Below are 20,016 nucleotides of genomic sequence, written 5' to 3' on the forward strand. Positions count from 1 at the left end.
GGTTGGAAAAGACCTCCAGCATTGCTCAGTCCAACCATCCACCTACCACCACTACACCATGTCCCTCAGTACAACGTCTAAACGTTTCTTGAACACCTCCAGTGACTCCACCACCTCCCTGGGCAGCCTGTTTCAGCACTGACCACTCATGTCAATTTAAGAATTCTTTTCCTGATACACTCCAGTCTATACTTCCACTTTCCTTTATTCCAGACGTGTGTTGCCAAAGTACCAGGCAGTAGAATTGATTTTTCATTGAATTAGCCACGGGATATAACACAGTGTTTATATTGGGTTTATGTTTTATTCTGGACTGCAGAGGCTGTGACAGGCAATCCAGCATAAAGCCCATGGAGAGAAAGCTGCCCTTCAAAATGCTTTGAATGGAGTAAGGGAATTCAAGCTGGATCAGCTTTTTATGTCATAGGGATAAATGGATGCTTAGAGCAGCTTTTCACTGTCACTCGACATGTCTTAGGCTCCTCTAGTTTGTTTTCTTCGTCCACATGAACCTTGCCCTCCTCTCTGCCGGCAGTGCTTGTTTTAAGAAGTGTAGATGCGGATCTCGTGCCAACTCGGCCCTGGCACTTCCATGGGGCAGAGGGGTGATCTTCAGGAGCCTGAGGTACGAAAGAGTCTTGATCTCTGATTCAGTGAAGCTTGTAAGCCCTCAATTATTATGCAGATGTTGGTTGTTAGCATTTTGAATTTCTCCTTTGTGCTTTGAGTTAGGCATGGACTTCAAAAGCCTGGAAGGATGATCTGCCTACCCCCAAATTGCTCCTGCTAAGGGACCTCTGCCCCCACTGCAGCACGGCACGGAGATGTGCAGAGCTGGGAGAGCGCTCACGGACGTGACAGAGCCAGGAAACGAGTTAAAACGCCTGGCATCGGCTTGTGTGACTCGTCTGAGATCCTTTCCCGACTAAAACCTGCCCGACGTTTGCTCATGTTATTTGTGGATGTATGATCTTATATACACTGAATACACTTACCATGTTTCATGCATATATTTGAAAAATATTCCATATATTTCATATATTTGGTGCAATTCTAGATCAAAAACCCTGGATTGTGATTGGTATTCATTTTCAAAACATTCTATTAAATTGAGGTTCAGTAACGATTGGCAGCATTCCTTATAATCAATTTAAAGTTATTGTGAATTCACCTCCGCACAAAATAAATACCTAAATTAGATGATTGGAACACATTAATTATTTTGACTAGTTTTCAGAATATTATTTAAAGAAAGAATAAAAATAGGAACCTTAAAGAATATCTTGAAAATGATGCTTTTAGTTTGTACATTTTATGATGAAAAAAAAAGATAGTGCACAGCTGTAGATAATCTTCATTTCAACAGAGAGATAGTGAGTGAAGCTAGCTGAGGTCTTGGCTCTCTACATGATCTGCATTACTGTTAAGTCTCTCCTCAAAAGTCAATGATATTCAAGGTAAGTTCATTCTCCATGAATCTCCAGTAGGATGGAGGTGGATGAATAGCTCATTTGCAAGTATTTAAAAATGATCTTTCAGATTTGCAGTGAATTACTTAGTATTTTTGTTCCCACAGTGGCTTATTATCAATGCTATCAATGTACAACTGCACTGAGAATTTTCCTATTTATACAAGCGTTCCAAACTTTCATTATAAAGTGAAAAAAGCCATCAAAGTTAACAAATGATCCACACTAAATCTTACCTTTTGAAGGTCCATCCAAATAAGAAATAGTAGTGTTTTAATCTTTATTAATTAAATTAAACCCATGCTAAAACCTAGTATGGACATTTGCTCCAGTTTATGTGTATTTTATTTCAGTTTATTTTATGTTGGCTTCTATTCAATTTAAGCTCAATGAGCCATTCTTACACGCATTTAAGAGTACCCGCATAAGGGTGAGCACGAGTTTAATTATAGCCATCTAATTAAGCCAGCATTTTCACTGTCCATTAGTTTTTTCTTACATCTGCATTTTGAGCCTTAAGTTTTTGACACTAGGAGCCTAAAGTTAAAGTCTCGAATGCTTTGTCTGAAGCGAGCTGCTCAGTGCTGCGCATTTGCAATTCATGGCCTAAGCCATTCATTATCCCCTCGCAGGCAATGAGATCTGCAAATGTCTCATCACCTTTGAAAAAGTGGTCATTATTTAGAAGTGTAAATGAAGATGCCAGAGGCTAACTTCAAGTCTTGCCTGAAACGAAGGCCTACATCTTAAATCTCCTGACGGTAAAGATGAGTTGGACATGTCGTAACAGGGAAATACTACATTTACTCTGAAAATAACACATTACGTGTATTAGAGCTGCTTTTTCTTCCATATTCCTCGTATTCTCTTTTCTAGTTTCTTCCTAATCCACATTCTCCTTAATTGTCCCTCCCTGGCTGAAAGCTGAATCACCGAAATTCCTGCTCATTTGCTTCCTGCCAAAATGAGCCAGTATTTCCAAAGGCAGCACTTCCTTCCAGTGACTAATATATTAAAATACAGATTTGCTTTGCTTGGTGCATGTCTTGTTTTACCTCACAGTGGTCATAGAATGAAATGGTTCAGTTACAAAGTGAATATCATATTATGCAGATCTTCATATGTACATGTCATATAAATAATGAAAGCAAAGGAAAAATAAGTAAGGAAAGAAGCAATAGGAAAAAAAATGAAAAGCCGAGATTCCAAGATTGCTGTAAAAGACATTGATAATGAATAGTTGAACCATGGTTCCACTCAAAATTGCCAGATATAACCTGTAGTTGAATGAAATTTAAAAATTAATCTACAGTCTTTCTCACCAAAGCAAAGAGCTACAGAATAGCTCTCCCACAGGCAGGAACTTCCCAGCAGAATGCTCTTGTTTTAGGAAGGTTGGAATATGTGAAGATGGAGAGTTGGCCAATTACAGAAAAGTGGAAAGATTAGGAATGGATTAGAAAATAAGCAGAGAAATACAAGTAGATTACAGAGGCAGAACTGGCTTGCATGATGGCAATATAAATTGGGCACATTTCAAATTGCTGAACTGTCTAATGTAAGCTATCTGTCAGGGTGCATATGGGCATTTCAGCCATTTATCTCCACTGATTTTAGAATAATTTTATGACTAGGTTAGATAGATAATCACTAGAAGTCCTGACTAAAGCAAAATTAACTCTACCACAAGTATAAAATATGCTTTCAATCAAGAACACTTCCTTCAATCAGTCTCTAAATTGTCTTCCATCCATTAACATGAGACTAAAAGCAGAAATTGAGAGATCTGTAGTGTAAACAAATTGCTTATTGGTGGCCTTCTATGATAGAGTGATGGCTTCAGTAGACAGGGAAAGGGTGATCTACCTGGACTTCTGCAAGGCCTTTGACATGGTCCCTCACCACATCCTTCTCTTTAAATTGAAGAGGTGTGGATTTGAATTATGGACTGTTTGATGGATTAGGAATTGGCTGGCTGCGTGCAGCCAGAGGATTGTGATTAATGGTTCAGTGTCAGGGTGGAGGCTGCTCACAAGCTGTGTCCCTCAGGCGTCGGTCTTGGGACCGGAGCTCTTCAACATCTTCATCAATGACACAGACAATGGCATCGAGTGCACCCTCAGCAAGTCTGTGGATGACACAAAGCTGAGCGATGCAGTTGATACATTGGAAGGAAGGGAAGACATCCAGAGGGACCTGGACAGGCTGGAGAAATGGGCCCGTGAAAACCTAATGAAGTTCAATAAGGCCAAGAGCAGGGTGCAGTGCTTGGGTCAGGGCAATCCCAGGTATTTATACAGACTGGGGGAAGATCTCCTTGAGAGCAACCCTGCAGAGAAGGACTTGGGGGTCCTGGTGGACGAGAAGCTGGACATGAGCCAGCAGTGTGCGCTTGCAGCCCAGAAGGCCAGCTGTGTTCTGGGCTGCATTAAAAAAGGGGTGGCCAGTAGGAAGAGGAAGGTGATCGTCCCCTTCTACTCAGCTCGTGTGAGGCCCCACCTGCAGTACTGCATCCAGGCCTGGGGCCCCAAGTTCAGGAAGGATGTGGAGCTCTTGGAGTGGGTCCAGACGAGGGCCATTAAGATGATCAGGGGGCTGGAGCACCTCTCCTGCAAGGAAAGTTTGAGGGAGCTGGGCTTGTTGAGCTTGGAGAAGGCTCCAGGGCTCCAGGGAGTTCTCATTGTAGCTTTCCAGTACTTGAAGGAGGCACATAAACAGGAGGGAGAATGGCCACTTATGAGGGTGGATAGTAATAAGACAAGGGGGAATGGTTTTAAACTGAGAGGGGGGGGGGTAGGTTAGATATTAGAAAGAAGTTCTTTACACTGAGGGTGGTGACACACTGTAACAGGTTGCCCAAGGAGGTTGTGGATGCCCCATCCCTGGAGGCATTCAAGGCCAGGCTGGATGTGGCTCTGGGCAGCCTGGTCTGGTAGTTGGCGACTCTGCCAGTAGCAGGGGGTTGAAACTGGATGATCATTGTGGTCCTTTTCAACCCAGGCCACTCTAGGATTCTATGATTCTAACCAGTTTGTTTCCTGTGCAAGCTTCTCCAGTCTCTCCTCATGGTCTATTTTCCAGTACATTACCTTTCCTAGAAGTCACTTTTGAGTTCATACTTTTCTTCAAATCTCTCATTATGTCCACTTTCAGTAACATCTCCAGGTTCTGATTCAGAAATGCACCATTTAGTTATGGCCAGTAAAAAGGTATTATCTTCAGAGTATGGCATGTGCCTAGATAGATATATTAAGGATGAACGAACCTAGAAAATCTAGGTAAAAGAGTTTTCACTCTTTTATCCAAAGGGAATACCTTTTGGACATACACAGCTCCTAGTATAGACAAAAGCTACTGTTTGTTTGGCATATCCATGTTTGACTTCCAGCTCCGCTGTAATCATTATTGCTTGTCAAACAAGTTATATCAAACTCTGGCTAGTATTGTACATGTTCCTTTAGTGCTTTGGAGCTCATTAGCACTGACACTCTGAAAATCCTGATGTCTGCAGCAAGATAAACTACTTTTGAAATTTTGAAAATATGTTCAAGACAAAGACCCCTGTCCAAGATTAGCTGACATCAAATTATACTTCACCAAGCCTAATGGTTTTTGAATCTGAAATGCAGAACACTCAAAGACAACATGAAGGTGAGCCAGGACCTGATGATGACATCACTGTAGGTAATATAGCCCCTTTATGAGTATTGCTACCCTTCAAAGCTGATGCTTCTCCCTTCCTTCCAGCTATTGCCTCCTTTATTTACCACAAGTAAAACCCATTCACCTTTAATTTCCCTTCTGTACTGTGGTTTCTTTTGCATGCGTTCATCTTTTTCTCAATGTTTTCATTTTCATAGTTATTTTTTCTTTGTATTTTTTTCACTTGTTACCAATTCCTGCCATTCCATTCTTACAGACAAAGTCTGAATTGCTTTGTATCAAGTGCATATCTTGGCTCTTGCTGCTTGACATGATAGACAATCATGGTCCATCTGTTCTGACTCCTTGGTGGTGATACCAGTGGAGGTTCAGCAGTGGTAACAGAAGTGGTACAAATACAGCTGCAAGACAGAAATGATGAGGCTGTGGTGCTACCCCTCTTTTCTTTCCTTGTGCAAGGATTGTGAAGGTACAAGTAAAAACTTCCAGTCTTCTCTTGCATGCCCCCTTCCCCCTCTGCTTACTTGCACTGGATGCCTATGTAGAGAAGATCCTCTAATCTCAGAGGTGGCAAGTGGTGGCCAGCATCTGGGCTAGCAGTCACATTAGATGGAGGGTTGCTGCTTTGAAGCAGCCAAGAACTTACAGAGAAACAAAAGCAAAACTTGCCAGTGGCAAGACCTGTTCTGGTCTCCACAGTCATACCAAACACTAAGACAGAAAAATCAACTCCATCCCAGCTGAAACCAGGACAAGACCACAGACACTAAGCTTACCCCAGCAGCTTGCCTGTAGCGTACGCTCTCCTCATCCCTACCCTCACTTCTGGCCACAAACCATTTTCAGTTTGGGAATTCTTAAGCCTTCTGAGGAGTTCTTGGCAATGAGTGTGTTCAGGCTTCCTGTAAACCACATGAATTTTTAGCATTCACAACATTACCTGTCCAGGAGCTCCAGGGATCTACTATGTAACATGGAGTTACAATCACTGGAAAATTCAGCAGCTAGACTTTAGCTTAGTCTGGAAAGAATTGCAAGGAGAACATAAAGAGTTTTAAGGAGATAAACAGAAAAGTTAAGGACAAGAGCCCAGAAGGATCTAATTTCATGAAGAAATAGTCTGCATTACTAGTTCCACAAACTCAAGGACTCTATATACAGCACAGGGCCAAAGGCATTATGAAAAACTGGAGCTGAAGAGTGAAACTAGATGCAGTGGGTTAATCAGAGACCTGTGGTTCAGTCATTAGTTTTTCAAATAAATGTTTATAGTTGCTCTTGGTGACAGCATTCTTCCAAGCTTCAAAAACACTGTACAAAAGATATGATGCTTCTGTAAGTCTGTGGGATTCCTTACATTGCAATTGCAACAGCTTGGAAAGCACCATGGCAGTAATTTCAGCTAGGCAGCAGCATCATCCCTTTGGTAAGTGTGTATTTGCATAATATTCAAGCAGAGTTCCTGAAATAAGCTTCGTTATAGCCAGCCTGCAAGGACCAAACTCCTTCTGTGCCTGTGTTTGAGTTCTTTGGCTTTGGTGTAGCCCTGGACTTCGTGTTGAGAGTACCTCTTCTCTAGCATCTATTATCGCAATTCTTTGTAAACATTTGGTTGAAATCTAGTCAGCTGTGCATCAGATACCATCTTCCTCTCTCCAAGGGCAAGTAAGTCAAGCTGACACATTATTTAAGCAAATAAGCAGTATTAATAAAGGACAAGAGAAGAAAGGACAGTAGAAAATAACAGTATGTGACCATAAGGCCATGGAACGTCTCTTTGAATACAACGTGCAGTCCTTATCAATAGCTTTGGTATAGCAGTGCTAGGAAACTCGCAAGGAAGAAACTTGACAGGGGTTGTGTCTTTACAAGAAATGAGTGCTTGAACTTTTAGCCTGTAGAAAATAGGTTTATGGCAGAGATATAAAATCATGAGTCTCTTTCATAATTTAAGGCCTAGAAGGCATAAAATCAAATCCTCAAGTGGCAAACAAAAGAGACATTTTACTATGAAGTGCACGATTAAGTTGTGGAACTGATTGCAAGATGCCGTGGGATTCATAAAGCTAACATAATTCAAAGAACAATTAGATAAATTCATGGCTGAAAATACCAAGGACTATTCTTAGAATTACAGATTATCCCAAGTTAGAAGGGACCCATAAGGATCATCAGGTCCAACTCCTGGTTCCGCATAGGACCATCAAAAAATCAGATCATATGTGTGAGAGCCCGTTCCGCGCCCACCGCCCCCTGGTGCAGAGCCTTTCCCGAGCCCCTTTTCCCGCCCCTCCCCTGACGCAGCTCCATGCCGTTCCCTCGGGCCCTGTCGCTGTCACACAGAGCAGAGCTCAGCGCTGCCCCTCTGCTCCCTGTGAGGAGCTGCAGCCATCAGGCCTCCCCTCAGCTCCTCTGCTCTGGGCTGAGCAAACACAGGTTCCTCAGCCGCGCCTCATGTCTTCCCCTCCAGACTTTTCACCATCCCAGCAGCCCTCCTTCAAACACTCTCTAATAGTCCTTTGGCCACTCTCTAATAGTCCTTTCTCTACTGTGGTACCCCAAACTGCACACAGTACTCAAGGTGAGGCCGCACCAGTGCAGTGTAGAGTGGGACAATCACTTCCTTGACCAGCAGGCAGTGCCGTCCTTGATGCATCCCAGGATATGGTTGGCCTTCCTGGCTGCCTGGGCATATCAAATGAAAGTATGCCGAAGGATCAGATCTTGGTGACCTGCTGGTGAAATAGCCAGCAACAAGTTTGGTTGTGTCCCCAGGATTAAGCCCAGAAAACAGTCTGGAGATGCCAGCCCTCCTCCTGGAACTAAGAGGCAGTTGCTGTACTGGTTATGATGAAATGACAATTAACACAACAGGGCTAGCTAAATTTCTAGTTCAGAGGGATACTGCAACATTGTGGACCTAATGTGAGGATGGAAAGGATGGCAGAGACAGGGGGCCAGGGAAAACTAAGCTGGGAAAAAACCTCTAAGGAAATTTGTGATTTTTGTTTACAAGCTTTGCACTTATTAATTTTAAAAGGCATAAATCTTGGCATAAGACATCTGTCATGACTGCTGTAATCCATAAGCAGACCTCAGAGACTATAATTACAACAAGAAAGAAAAAAGATTCTTCCTTGCCCATGGAAAGTTCCTAACTATTCAATTAAAAAGAAACACATCACTTTCTAGTTTCAGTTGCTCTGAATTTATGTGTTTAAAATTCACATCTTGGCTGTGCATACCCCAGGGTGGCATTCATCTTTTTGTAGGCATCCATGAACAGTGTACTCTCTCACTGAGCAAGCATTAGTTGTACTGACGTGACACAAGAAAATTATTCTGGATCCACTGCAAGCAGGAAAAAAATACACAGCCCAGAAATGATACAGTCATCACCCTCCACGAAGATAAGTGGACATCAGAATCACCACAAAGCAAAGGAGAACACTTTCACTACTCTGAAGATTTTTGACAGAATAGTCCTCAGCCAGTGCCAGGGCTGTACAGATACTTGCTCTGTTTACTTATGGAAATGTCATACCAGCAGCCTCCATTCCTTCTCTGACCTGCTGTGGTCAGCATAGCCACTGGAAAATTCTGGAACTGGACATCCCATGAGCCAGGATAGGGAAGCATGTCCTGGGCTTTGTGTAGAAAACCTCACTACACTCTGTTACTCTGAAACTAAGGTCACCCTTAGTGTGTCTGTGCTTTGGTTAATGCCAAACAGTTCCAGTCCAGTTTTGAGTTCAGCATACACATCTGTAGCTATTTGCAGCTGCCTGACAGCCTGACAGCAAAGATCCCAGTAATCAAAGTTATTTTATTACAACTGAGTTTGTTAATGAATGGTTGTGACACACTGCTGAATGAGCTTGCAAAAGATTCAAGACAGTGAATCCAAAACAGAAAATAGCAAACCATCTTATAGTGATCATCAGGCAAACAACAGCAAGACAACTGGAAATGAATATGCCTTACTTCACAGCACTACACAGAATCGAAGAACATGCCAGATGGGAAGGGATCATTGAATCCAACTCCTGGCCCCACACAAGACCATCCAACATTCAAGCCCTATGTCTGAGAGCATTATCTAAATGCATTTTGAACACCAGCACGTTGGGCCATGACCACTGCCCTGGGGAGCCTGTTCCTCTGGTGAAGAACCTTCTTTGTAATACACAACCTGACCCTTCCCTGATGCAGCTTCAACATTCCTATGCTGCAGTCTAAAATGCCCTCACATGAATTCTTACCAGTTGAAAGCATGAGATCTTCCCTTCTGTGTTACCATCTCTGCCCAGCCCAAATGAGTCATGCACCTACTAACCATCTGTTGCTCAGCACCAGTGCTGTAACCTCACCTCTGTGTGTAAATTCCTTCCTTCTCCTGTTAGGTCTTATGCAGTAACAATACAGGTGACGTTTGATTTACTAGTTTTGTGGGCATAGCCATCCTGCCTTTGGCTCATCCATATCTATTTTCTCTTTCCAGAGGGAAACAACCAGCTTTTCTGTTCTGCTTTCTACTCTTTTTTTTTACTCTGGGAGAAGACCAAGTTTAAAGTCAGTTTTTCTCCAGCTTCCGACCGTGAAGTGAGTGCCCAAGAGCCATATCTCCCAGCAGTGCCTTGCAGTGAGATTCTCAGTGACTTCCAGCTCTCCCTGCTGGAAATAAGTTGTCTTGCTCTCAGTAGAGTTAGCAATTACTTTTGTTTGCTTGCTTTTTTATCCTAACTGGTGAAAGACAGAGACCACCTGCCACTTAGGAAACATGGTCCCTTGCCCATGGCCAGAAAGACTGAGGGCAGCAAGGTAGGAAAAGGGAGTGACACCAGCAGTTCCATTGGGTGGGTCATGCTTCTACCTGCCTATATTGACTTTCTGGAAAAATTAATGGAAATCCAAGGGCTTTAATTTCATATTAGATGTTTCTTAAAACATTCCATTTACTCCAGACAAACCACATTTGAAACTCATCAATATTGCTGACTGCATACTGTTCAACTTCTGTTCTTCAGGAACTGTGACTACTTTTAAAAATATTAATTCCAACTAGTCAGCATGCAGTGCTATTAGTACACTTTTTCTTTTTTGTTACCCACCTCATGTTACTGGTTAAATGTTTATGTTTCATTATCATTTGGCTTCTTTTACTAAACTCAATAATATTTGCTATATCCCTTTTGCTGATATCTTGACTGGGATCTTTGCATTTGAATTTAATAATATCCTTGCCCTATACTCTGCTTTCCTGCATGAGGGATAACTATCAGTTTATGAGTTCGAGTAGAAGCTGGCTCATCTTTCCCCCATCAGATCTGATGGAGCTGTGAGGGTGAAGGGTTTTGCCATCCTCCATATTCTGACAGATAATGTTCTGCCACAGATGGTAGTCTGGGTGCATACTGTAACACTGTTGAATGGATGTCTTGTATCACACATGGCAGGTTTGATATTTCTAATACCTCTCATTCTTGGAGTGGTTATCTGATATCAGGATAAATAAAATATGTAGGTTAATCAAATCCAGACATTATACAGCATAAATAAGGGAGAGCATGGAGCTGATGGAAAGGAGCAACAGATGCAGAGGCTGCATTAATGCTGCTTTCAGATCAAGCTCCTAGGTGAGAGACCCACCACAGTGGCCTTAAGATGTCAGTGTTTAGTTCTAGTTTGTTTAGTTTAGTTCTAGTTTGATCTAGTTTCAACCCCCCTGCCATGAGTAGGGACACTTCCCTCTGGACCATTTTGCCTCAAGTCACATACAACCTGGCCTTGAACACCCCCAGGGATCCACAACTTCTCTGGGCAGCCTGTGCTATTGCCTTAGTGCCATTATATCTGATGTAAGTCTATCCTCCTTATAATTTAAAACCATTACTTCTCCTATCACTACAGATCCTCATAAAAAAAACTCCATCTTTCTTAGATTCCCCTCCTTTAAGTACTGGAAGGCTATGATGAGGTCTGCCTGAAGATGCCTCTTCTCCAGGCACCTCACCTCCCAGAGACTCCTCTCATGGCAGAGGTGCTCCAGCCCTCTGACCATTCGTTAGAGATCCCAGGCCCACACCTGATGTGCTCAGCATGGGCTGTCTGCTCAGCTCCAGCAGTGCCTGTGCTCAAGTCCTGGCGGGCAGATGACAGCTCCTTGGGCAGACTGAGCATTCACCCTGAGCCCATCTTTGGCAGAAGTCATTCCTGTTCCTGTCCTCCTCTTGTGAGAGCATGTCCAGAGCTCCTTTAGCTGCTCATGTGACTACATGGGACTTGGTGTGATGGGAAAGCTCTGCCAATGCTCATCTCAGATGGCACTTATAATTGTAGAACAGACAAATGAAAACCATGTTGCCAACTTTATTCCATAGCCACACAAATATTTTGCATTTCCATATCCTGAGGATCTTAAATTACAAGAATACCGTGGATGCCCGTGGAGATCAATATTACCGTTCATGTCCCACTAGTGAAGGAGATGCACACAGAGACAGAATGCCCAAGACCTTTCTTCAAATCACGAGTGGTGGAGTTTTGAGGAGTACATAGACCCACTGACTCCCAAAATTTCACAGAATCACAGAATTGTAGGGGTTGGAAGGGACCTGTAGAGATCACTGAGCCCAAAGCAAAGCAGGCTCCCTACAGCAGGCTGCACCGGTAGGTATCCAGGCAGATCTTGAATACCACCAGAGAAGAAGAATCCAGAACCTCCCTGGGCAGCCTGTTCCAGTGCTCTGTCTCCACATTGTGAAGAAGTTCCTTCGCATATTGGTGTGGGACTTCCTATGCTTCAGTTTATGGCCACTTCCCCTTGTCGTGTCCCCACAGACTGCTGAAAAGAGGTTGGCCATGTCCCTTTGACCCCCACATTTAAGATACTAACAACATTAATAAGATCACCTCTCAGTCTCCTTTTCTCAGAGCTGAACAGATCCAGGTTACTCAGCCTTTCCTCACAAGGGAGATGCTCCAGGCCCTTTATCTCTTCAGGAGATCCCTGTCTTTAGGCAGGGGTGGTGGGGGGTCACCCAGCCCACGGCAGGGGTTGGGGCTGGTGGGCTTTAAGGTCCCCTCCAACCCAAACCATTCTGTGATTCTATGATTCCACGATCCCTGTTTCTTACCGCCGTCGCAGCACCTCAGGCTCCCCGCACCTGTCCGGTGGCAGCAGGGATGGGAAGCAGCGGGACGCAGGCGCTGCCCGCCGGGCTCAGCCACCCCGAGCTCCCACCCCTCCGCCCGGCGCGGCCACCGCCGCCACCGCTCCCGCCCGGCAGGTGTCAGCACAACACCGGGGCCGCCCCCAGCCAGCGTGACGCAACAGCGCCCGGGCGCGTGATGGCGTCACACTGCGGCGGTGACGTGGAGGGGGGAGGTGCCTCTGTAAAGCCAAAGCGTTTTTATAGGAGCGCCTGCGTTTTGAGACCAAAAGGGAAACGCCTTTGTCCGGGCCGTTGTTGCTGTTAATTACTGACATCTCCCTGGGCACCTACCCTGCCAGGGCTGAAAAGCAGGCAAGGGGTATGGCTGTGGTGGATGGCGGTTCAGAGCGATTTGGTACCAAAGCCTAGGCCCAGTCACAGAAGTTCATTTAATGTACCCTTGTGGCTAGTAATGCTGTTGGAAGGCCTGCATTCATGGCAGCCAATGTGAGGTGTTTTGCTGAGCCTCCTGGCCTAGTCGTATTACAGGCCCCTCTGTAGTCAGCACAGGGAGACAGACATTTCCTACTTTGGACCCTCTTATGTGGCTGAATCCGACCTTGGATTCAATTTCCTGGCATGTACCAGTGCCAGAAGTTGCCCATGTACCTCCCCAAACTCAAGCCTTTCCCTCCCCCCCGCTGCAGGGCCTGTGACACATATGCTTATCTTAGAAATATGCAATTTCCACATTCAGTATTTGTTTAAAATGGGATTAGCAGGCTAACTTGAACAGCTTTTTCCCCCCAGTCACCAGTGAAGACAATCTTTGATTTTTGTGTTCCTTCTTTCAGGGAATTAAAGCCGGATGATGGAGTAATGCCGAGTTCCTTTGAAATGACTGCCAGCACAAGCACTGTCACCCTTGCAAACGTATACTGCATCAAATCCACCTTTTTTTTTTTTTTTTTACTTTTTCCCATGTCGGCCATGCATTACTTGAAGACTGTTATAGTTAGTCAAGGATAGCTTGTGTAGTTGATTGGCCTGCATACATTTTATCTTCTGTTTTGGTCAGGCTAATTCATATTACTCACACTGGAGGAGTGAAAACATTTTGCAAGCTAAATTTAGGATTTTAGATCAATGAGCTTTTGATATGCCTTCATTCACAGCATATGGACACAATGATGAGTATCTTGATGTTTATCTAAGTGGATTCAAAGTTAAACAAGCTCACCCAACCCTGTTCTTTACTGAGCTATTAACAGAGGCTCTCATGAACTGAGTACACCACAGCCAAGCCGTGGTCTTAAGGGCTGCTTTGCCTCACTAGCACACTTCTGGATCCTCACCCTCAACTCCTGAACTCCCAGCAATAACTTTGCAAAGATCTCATCCACCTACAAACACTTTGGGGCCAGTGACTCAAAATGGAGGCAAAAATAAAGGAAAGAATGAACAAAAGTGTGGTTTCCATCTCCAGTGCTCAGTCTGTTGAAATACAGATCATTAGACTTCCAGGGTTTACTTTCTGAAGGGGCTGTAAGGCAGCATTCTCTGTGCAGGTGCTGATGCCCAAGGCACTGTGCCAGCAGATTGCCCTTCCTCAGGTCCAGCTCCATGGCATTGACCCAAGTCCTCACCATTGTCATTCTTAAGGATGCGCTTCCTACACATCTACAGTGCTATCCCAGTACAAGCAACTTCTGTGCCTAAAGCCACCTCTGCTAAATGACCTTCTGTAGCCCATCAGGCAATCACCTCTCTTTGAGAGATTTTTAAAGCACTACTCTCAAAGTTACTAGTTTATTCAGGTTCATTAAGCATTCATAATATTAATCACTTCTCCAAGAAGGGCATTCCTGATGGAATGGACTGCTTTCTTCTGTGGAATCCAGGAAGCATCCAAGGACTATCTGGAATATTTTAGATTATCTGAGACCAGAAAAAGAAACACTCTTCTAGTATCTTCCTAAGTGCATCTCATGTTTGTATCCTTATTCCCAATCCCTTACCAGGTACTTTTGGGGTACTGATGTACTCTGGAAACACTGCAGCATCTGGTTTATCCAGAACTAAGTGATTCTCTTCAAGGAGGACACTTATTTCATCTCAGCTAAAGCATTTTATTATTGGAAATACATGGGAAAAGTACTGGGAAGACACATCGGCTTCACAAGGAAGAATAATTGCTTGCTGCTGGGACGAAACAGAAAGCTCCTGTATGTCTGCTTCATTATGTGAATTTATGTGAAAGACTTCCTCTAGCTTCTGAAATGCATCAGAGACTGTTGTTCAGGAGATGAGTATTGTGGGCTATGTCTCTCTAGTAGCTGGTAGACAGCTAGATGAACAACTATGAAGAGATCCAGCTCCATGCTCTGCCTGTTTTCAGCAGGCAAGCAGGCTTAACAAAGCCTGGAGGTACATTAGTCTGACCAGTGTACTTGGGATCACTGTATCCTGCATGCTCTAAAAAGCACGATCTTTCCATCTGCCTAATTTTACAGGCAAAAATGAGAGCCATTAAAAATTTGTCTCATACACTTATCTGGCTGGAGCAGAGACAGGTACTGCTGCATTCCTCATGTGTTTTGGGGTACAGAACTGCAGTTCAAAAACCAGTTGGCTTTTCTGGGGAGCTGAGGCACAAGAAAGCACGCAATGTGAAGAGCAGGCTCTGACCAGCACTTTGGCTGCTACCTTCCAAGATGGATGAGAACAGTCCCACCTAAACTGGGCTCATCCATGCCCTCCATGGGCTCAGGGTTCATGTTCCAAGAGGGAAAAGGCTAAAGAAGTTTCATGGAAGTTTGCTGGAGAACTCTGTCTTTCAACTGCAGGTAGGAATGTGTGGAGATGTGCATTTTACAGGTAGAATAATATTTGTGATGATAACTCAAGGAATTCTAAAATAAACACGCTGTCTGGCAGTACCAGCTGTTTTACTTGGCGGATCCTCCCATGTTTGTCTCTCAGTGACTCTTACAGACATACTTTATGGAGGACCATCTACACAGAACAGACTGCCATGTGATGAAGCATGAATATCCACAGCATAATGCTGCCCTCGTTTTCTGCATATAGGCCGACCCTTTCCATCCTACTGTTTCCCTGCTTTTCTTACCTTTTCATTTCTGTGAAGCAGGTATATAAAGTGCCAGGTCTGAATCTGGTTTTTAATTTATCTTAGTTGTGCAGCCTGTCTGTCAAGATTTTGATTTGCCTGTAAAGAAAGAAGCTGTGTATTCTAGTATGAGGATAGCTATTTATTTAACAAAATACCTCACTGTGATGAAATACTGTCTCCTGCAGATGAAGTGCTGTCACAGATGCAACCCCAGCAGCTGACTGGGATTCCCATCCTCCTCATGAGAAAAACAGATCTTCCCACATGGGTCCAGCGCTTTGGAACTAAATCTTCTGCTCTGGTCCAGAATAATGCAAATGTGGTGATCTTCTGGGCAGTCTGCAGAAGCCATTTGTTAAGGCTTTTGGAGAAGGGTAAGGGTATATTTCCAGAAAACATCAGGAGAATGCGCCAACAAGCAAGCCTACAGCAGAGCCAGTTTTCAGATGTTAAAAGAAATAAATGTCTAGGCAGTAGGATAATGGCCAATGAGAACAGCTGACGTAGGGAAGCCTATGGGCAGACAGTTAGACTCATCATTTTTGGTGAGAGCACATTTCAGAGACTGAGAAAATTCTGTCTGTACTGTATATTTAGGGATACTAATTTGTTAGTGTCTGCTAGACTAGAGACCTTCTTAGAAGTGTGCTCTCCTTTTCTTTACATTTCTATTTCTGTCTTATTTCATTTCCTTTGCCAAGCCCCAGCACCACCAGATGATGCAATATTGCTTCACCACCTAATACTGAGACCTCTGACAGCAGACACAACTCATGGGCTCACCCACTCCTTGTGAATAAACAGTGGTCTTAACAGATCTGCTTACACGCACTGTGGTGTCACGAATAACATTGCTGTCTGACAAGCACAGCCATACACATATAAATAGATAAGCTATGTATTGAAGCTAGCAAGAGACATTACATGAGTTTTACATCTCTGCTTATGCGTGCATGGAACTTTCAGAGGTGTATGGAGGAAACAGCTTGTGCTCCCACCTCTGAGCTTTAAATAACTTCTCTGAAGGGCAAGAACCCAAGTCAGTTAAGTGGGAGACAAAGCCTTTAGCAAATGTATCTCAGAAGGCTTCTGAACACCTGTTGCTTCCTGTTTTTAAAGCCCGAGATGTCTGAAATGAGGCATTTTAGGCAGGATCCAGGCTAGGAGCACAGATCTACCATGAATAAAAGAAAGAGCAGGTATTTTTTTTGGAGGAGAATGGACTTGAGACAGATGAGGCTCCTCTTTTCCTTGTTTGAGCTTTCTTCTAAAGAGAAGTTCACAAAAGATGTTGTGAATCAGGTCACGGGGTTACTTCCATGGCCAAGAGATCCTGAAAGATTCCCTGAGTTGCTTCTCCCTGGGAACCCCAGCCAGTCACTCGTGTAGAAGGTATCTTACAGAAGATGCAGCTGCCACTGGCACCCCACCAGAGAGGGAGTCTGCAGTAAAAGCTCTTCTATTTGCTCTTTTTCTGGGTCCCACCTTTTTCATGTGGGATCCTCTATTGTTTCTCTGAGCAGTGACCCAGAACTGGCATAAAAACAGATGGACTGCCTTTCCCTTCCCACTATATGAGCAGCCACCATACCCAGAACATGACGCAAAAACCAAAGAAAGCCCATCTTACTCTTCAACTTGTTAGAAAATTATAGCAAGAACAAAAACTTATTTCTGACACCAAAGTTAACATAGTCTCACATACAATGAAGTTAACACAGCTGATGTTTACATGGTTGGTTTTCAGAGCAGAGCTGTAAAATAAAGGCATTTTGTTAATTTATTTTCAATCCTGAACTGAACACATCATAAAGTGCTTATGATTCATTCAGAAAATTCCAGCTCATAAATTGTGTAGGAAAGGGGAAAGCTGCTTACCCTCCATCAGAAAATACCATGTATTCCTCAGTATTTTTTTCAATGTCCTTTACATAAGGAAGCAATTACAAAAGTGAATGTTCCGCTTGCCGAGTTGAGGCAAGCAGACTCTGGCTTTGTTGGTATCAGACCTACAACATTTCTGTACTGAAGTTTTTACTCTGATAGCGATACAGAAAAACACACAAGCTATTAGGTACTGCTCCCAAAACTGCAATGAACCCAGTCTGTCAATGGCAATAGAACATCTACATCAAGTTTCAGCATATGTTGGTACATAAAGTTGTTGCTGAGCATTTAATGTGGCTGTTATTCTTTATCTCAATTCTCCATGAAGCAACATAAAAACTGATATTTGACTGTATGGAGGACACAATAATACCATCTTACATTTTTCCAACCTCCAAAACTCCCATTAAAGATCGTGACAGCAATTTCTTGTCATATTTTTATTACAGCTGAAAGATAAAGGAAATAATTGCATTGTGACTGAACTCCACAAGATTTTATTAGCAAAGTGATTGCTTCTTTGCATGACTAATTTTGATTAAATCAGCTTCATTTAAATACCAAATTGTGTTCTTTGCTTTCCTTCATTAAGCTATGGTATTCCTGAACATTTGGAGCTCCGTTTTTATGTGATAAAATAGCCTTTCTGTATTTTGTACTGGTTGGTATTGACTGAAAAAGAGATACACTGATAGCTAATTTATGAGAAAGGGTTAAAGTCACATTTAGAAATCAACAGGAATGAAATAATTTTAAAATATGCATTTCTGAAGAATATGTGAGCTATAAGGAGAGAACCCTAGTAACAGGAAATTCTGCGTTACTTCATTTGCCACTAACAGTAATAAATACATGTGCTGTGTATGTAGAAGTGGAAAATTAACTGCAAAAAATTAATATTTTGTTAGCCTACTAAATCCTGAAATAAGGGAAAAAAATCTGTAACATCTCACAAAATATTCTACCTCATTTTCTTGAATGGAATACAGAAAATTCTTTATTCTTTCATTGCAAGTAGCATTACGTTGATTTATAGTTATTTAAGGTATTTCATACAATTCTGGCAGAAGACGACATGAAACACGTTACTCAGGTTGTAAACTATTCCTTCTGAATTTGTCTTCTGACAAATGAAAGGCTTTGGTTTAGCTGCTCCAATCTCCATGTTTGTGCATTGCCAAATAAGTCCACAGATTTCAAGAAGATTAGTAGGCAGACTTACTATCCTGGCATTCCTGGAACGATCTGGCTGGGGATCCAGCCAACAACAAAGGCTTCCAACTCTGATAAGATTTTGTAGTCTCTTCTAATTCAGCACTGCACATGCTGTGCAAAGGTGAACTTCCTTGACCAATATTAGCAATTATAGAAGGCAAAACCAAGCACAGTCAGTGAATCTTCAACAAGTTTCCCCTGTGCTGCAAGCACATCACACGGAGGCTGTTAAAGGTTTTTATTTCGCTTTCATGTTCAGAAAAAGAGGAACTTCAGTCCAGTACAGGGTTACATTTCCATTTAGCCACTGTTCAGTGTAATGTATATTAATTTTAAAACTCCATGTTCACACTATGGTTTCTGAATTGCTTTCTGCTTCAACCTGGTATTACGGTTCTTAATGTTGTCATGCAGATGATTTTTTAAGTCAAGAGAATTCCAGTGTTACAATGACAATTACCCAAACTTTCATCATAGCATCTGTGCAAGTAACATACTAGCTATTCCTTCCTGACATTTTTCTGTATGTGGAAGTTAATGCAGTGTACCTAGAAAGATGTCTTTGTGAAAACCTATGATCTCACCAAGCACTCCCTGGAGATGTAACCTTGTGTCAGCACACCTTTCAGGGCAAGCATGTGGGCTCCCTGCTGCCCAGGGTTCACCTGTGAATTGCGTATCAAAATCAGTAATTTTGCTAGTATTTTGTAATTTTGCTAACCATTTCAAAATAGAGCTGAGGAGACACAAATGCTCAGATCCTTTCAGAGTCAGGCAGCAGCCAGGGCAGGGAGTGAGTTGTAAAGGCGAGTGTTTGTTTGGGTTGGAAGTGAATGGTTTCGCCTGTGCTGCATGTTGAGTCCTGGCACCGTGAGGCTGATGAATTAATCCTGCTGCGGGCAGCTTTGGCAGGACGTTAGCTGGAGTAGTCCTCTGTCCAGTTCAGGGCAGTGCTTTCCAAAACAACACGGCCCATTTGACTGGAGCCCAGAGGCGGGCCACAGGGAGCCCCACAGGGCTGAGGAACTGCCTGGTCTGAAGATGCAAAGACAACAGGAAAACAAGAATCTGGGACCTTCATCTAACAAGTGGCAGGAAAAATAAGGGGAATAAGACAACTAAGAGGTAGATCCTGTAGAAGTGGACATGTAATAAGCCAACTTGAAAATCTTTCCAAAGGAGAAGGCCACCGAGCAGGGCAGCAATGACCATCAAAGGGTTTCCTGAGGACAGCCCAGCCCGGTACAAGCCAGCCGCTCCTCGCTTCGGGACTGGCACCCGGCGAGGCCGCCGGCCACGGCCACACCGCGCGGGCAACCCGGGCGGCGGTTTCCGGAGCGCGATCCGCGCCGCTCCCCGCCCCGATCGATGCGGCCGCACCGCAGCCGCGCGTCCCCCGTCCGGCGCGGCCGCCCGCCGCCTCCCGGCGGCCAGGCGGGGCCCGGCGCCAGAAAAACCCGCGCGGCGGCCCGGCCCGGCGCCGGCCCCTTCCCCA

The sequence above is a fragment of the Lagopus leucura genome, unplaced genomic scaffold, assembly GCF_019238085.1.
Source record: "Lagopus leucura isolate 7727_CA_CO unplaced genomic scaffold, USGS_WTPT01 Super-Scaffold_100008, whole genome shotgun sequence".
Classification (NCBI taxonomy): Eukaryota; Metazoa; Chordata; class Aves; order Galliformes; family Phasianidae; genus Lagopus; species Lagopus leucura.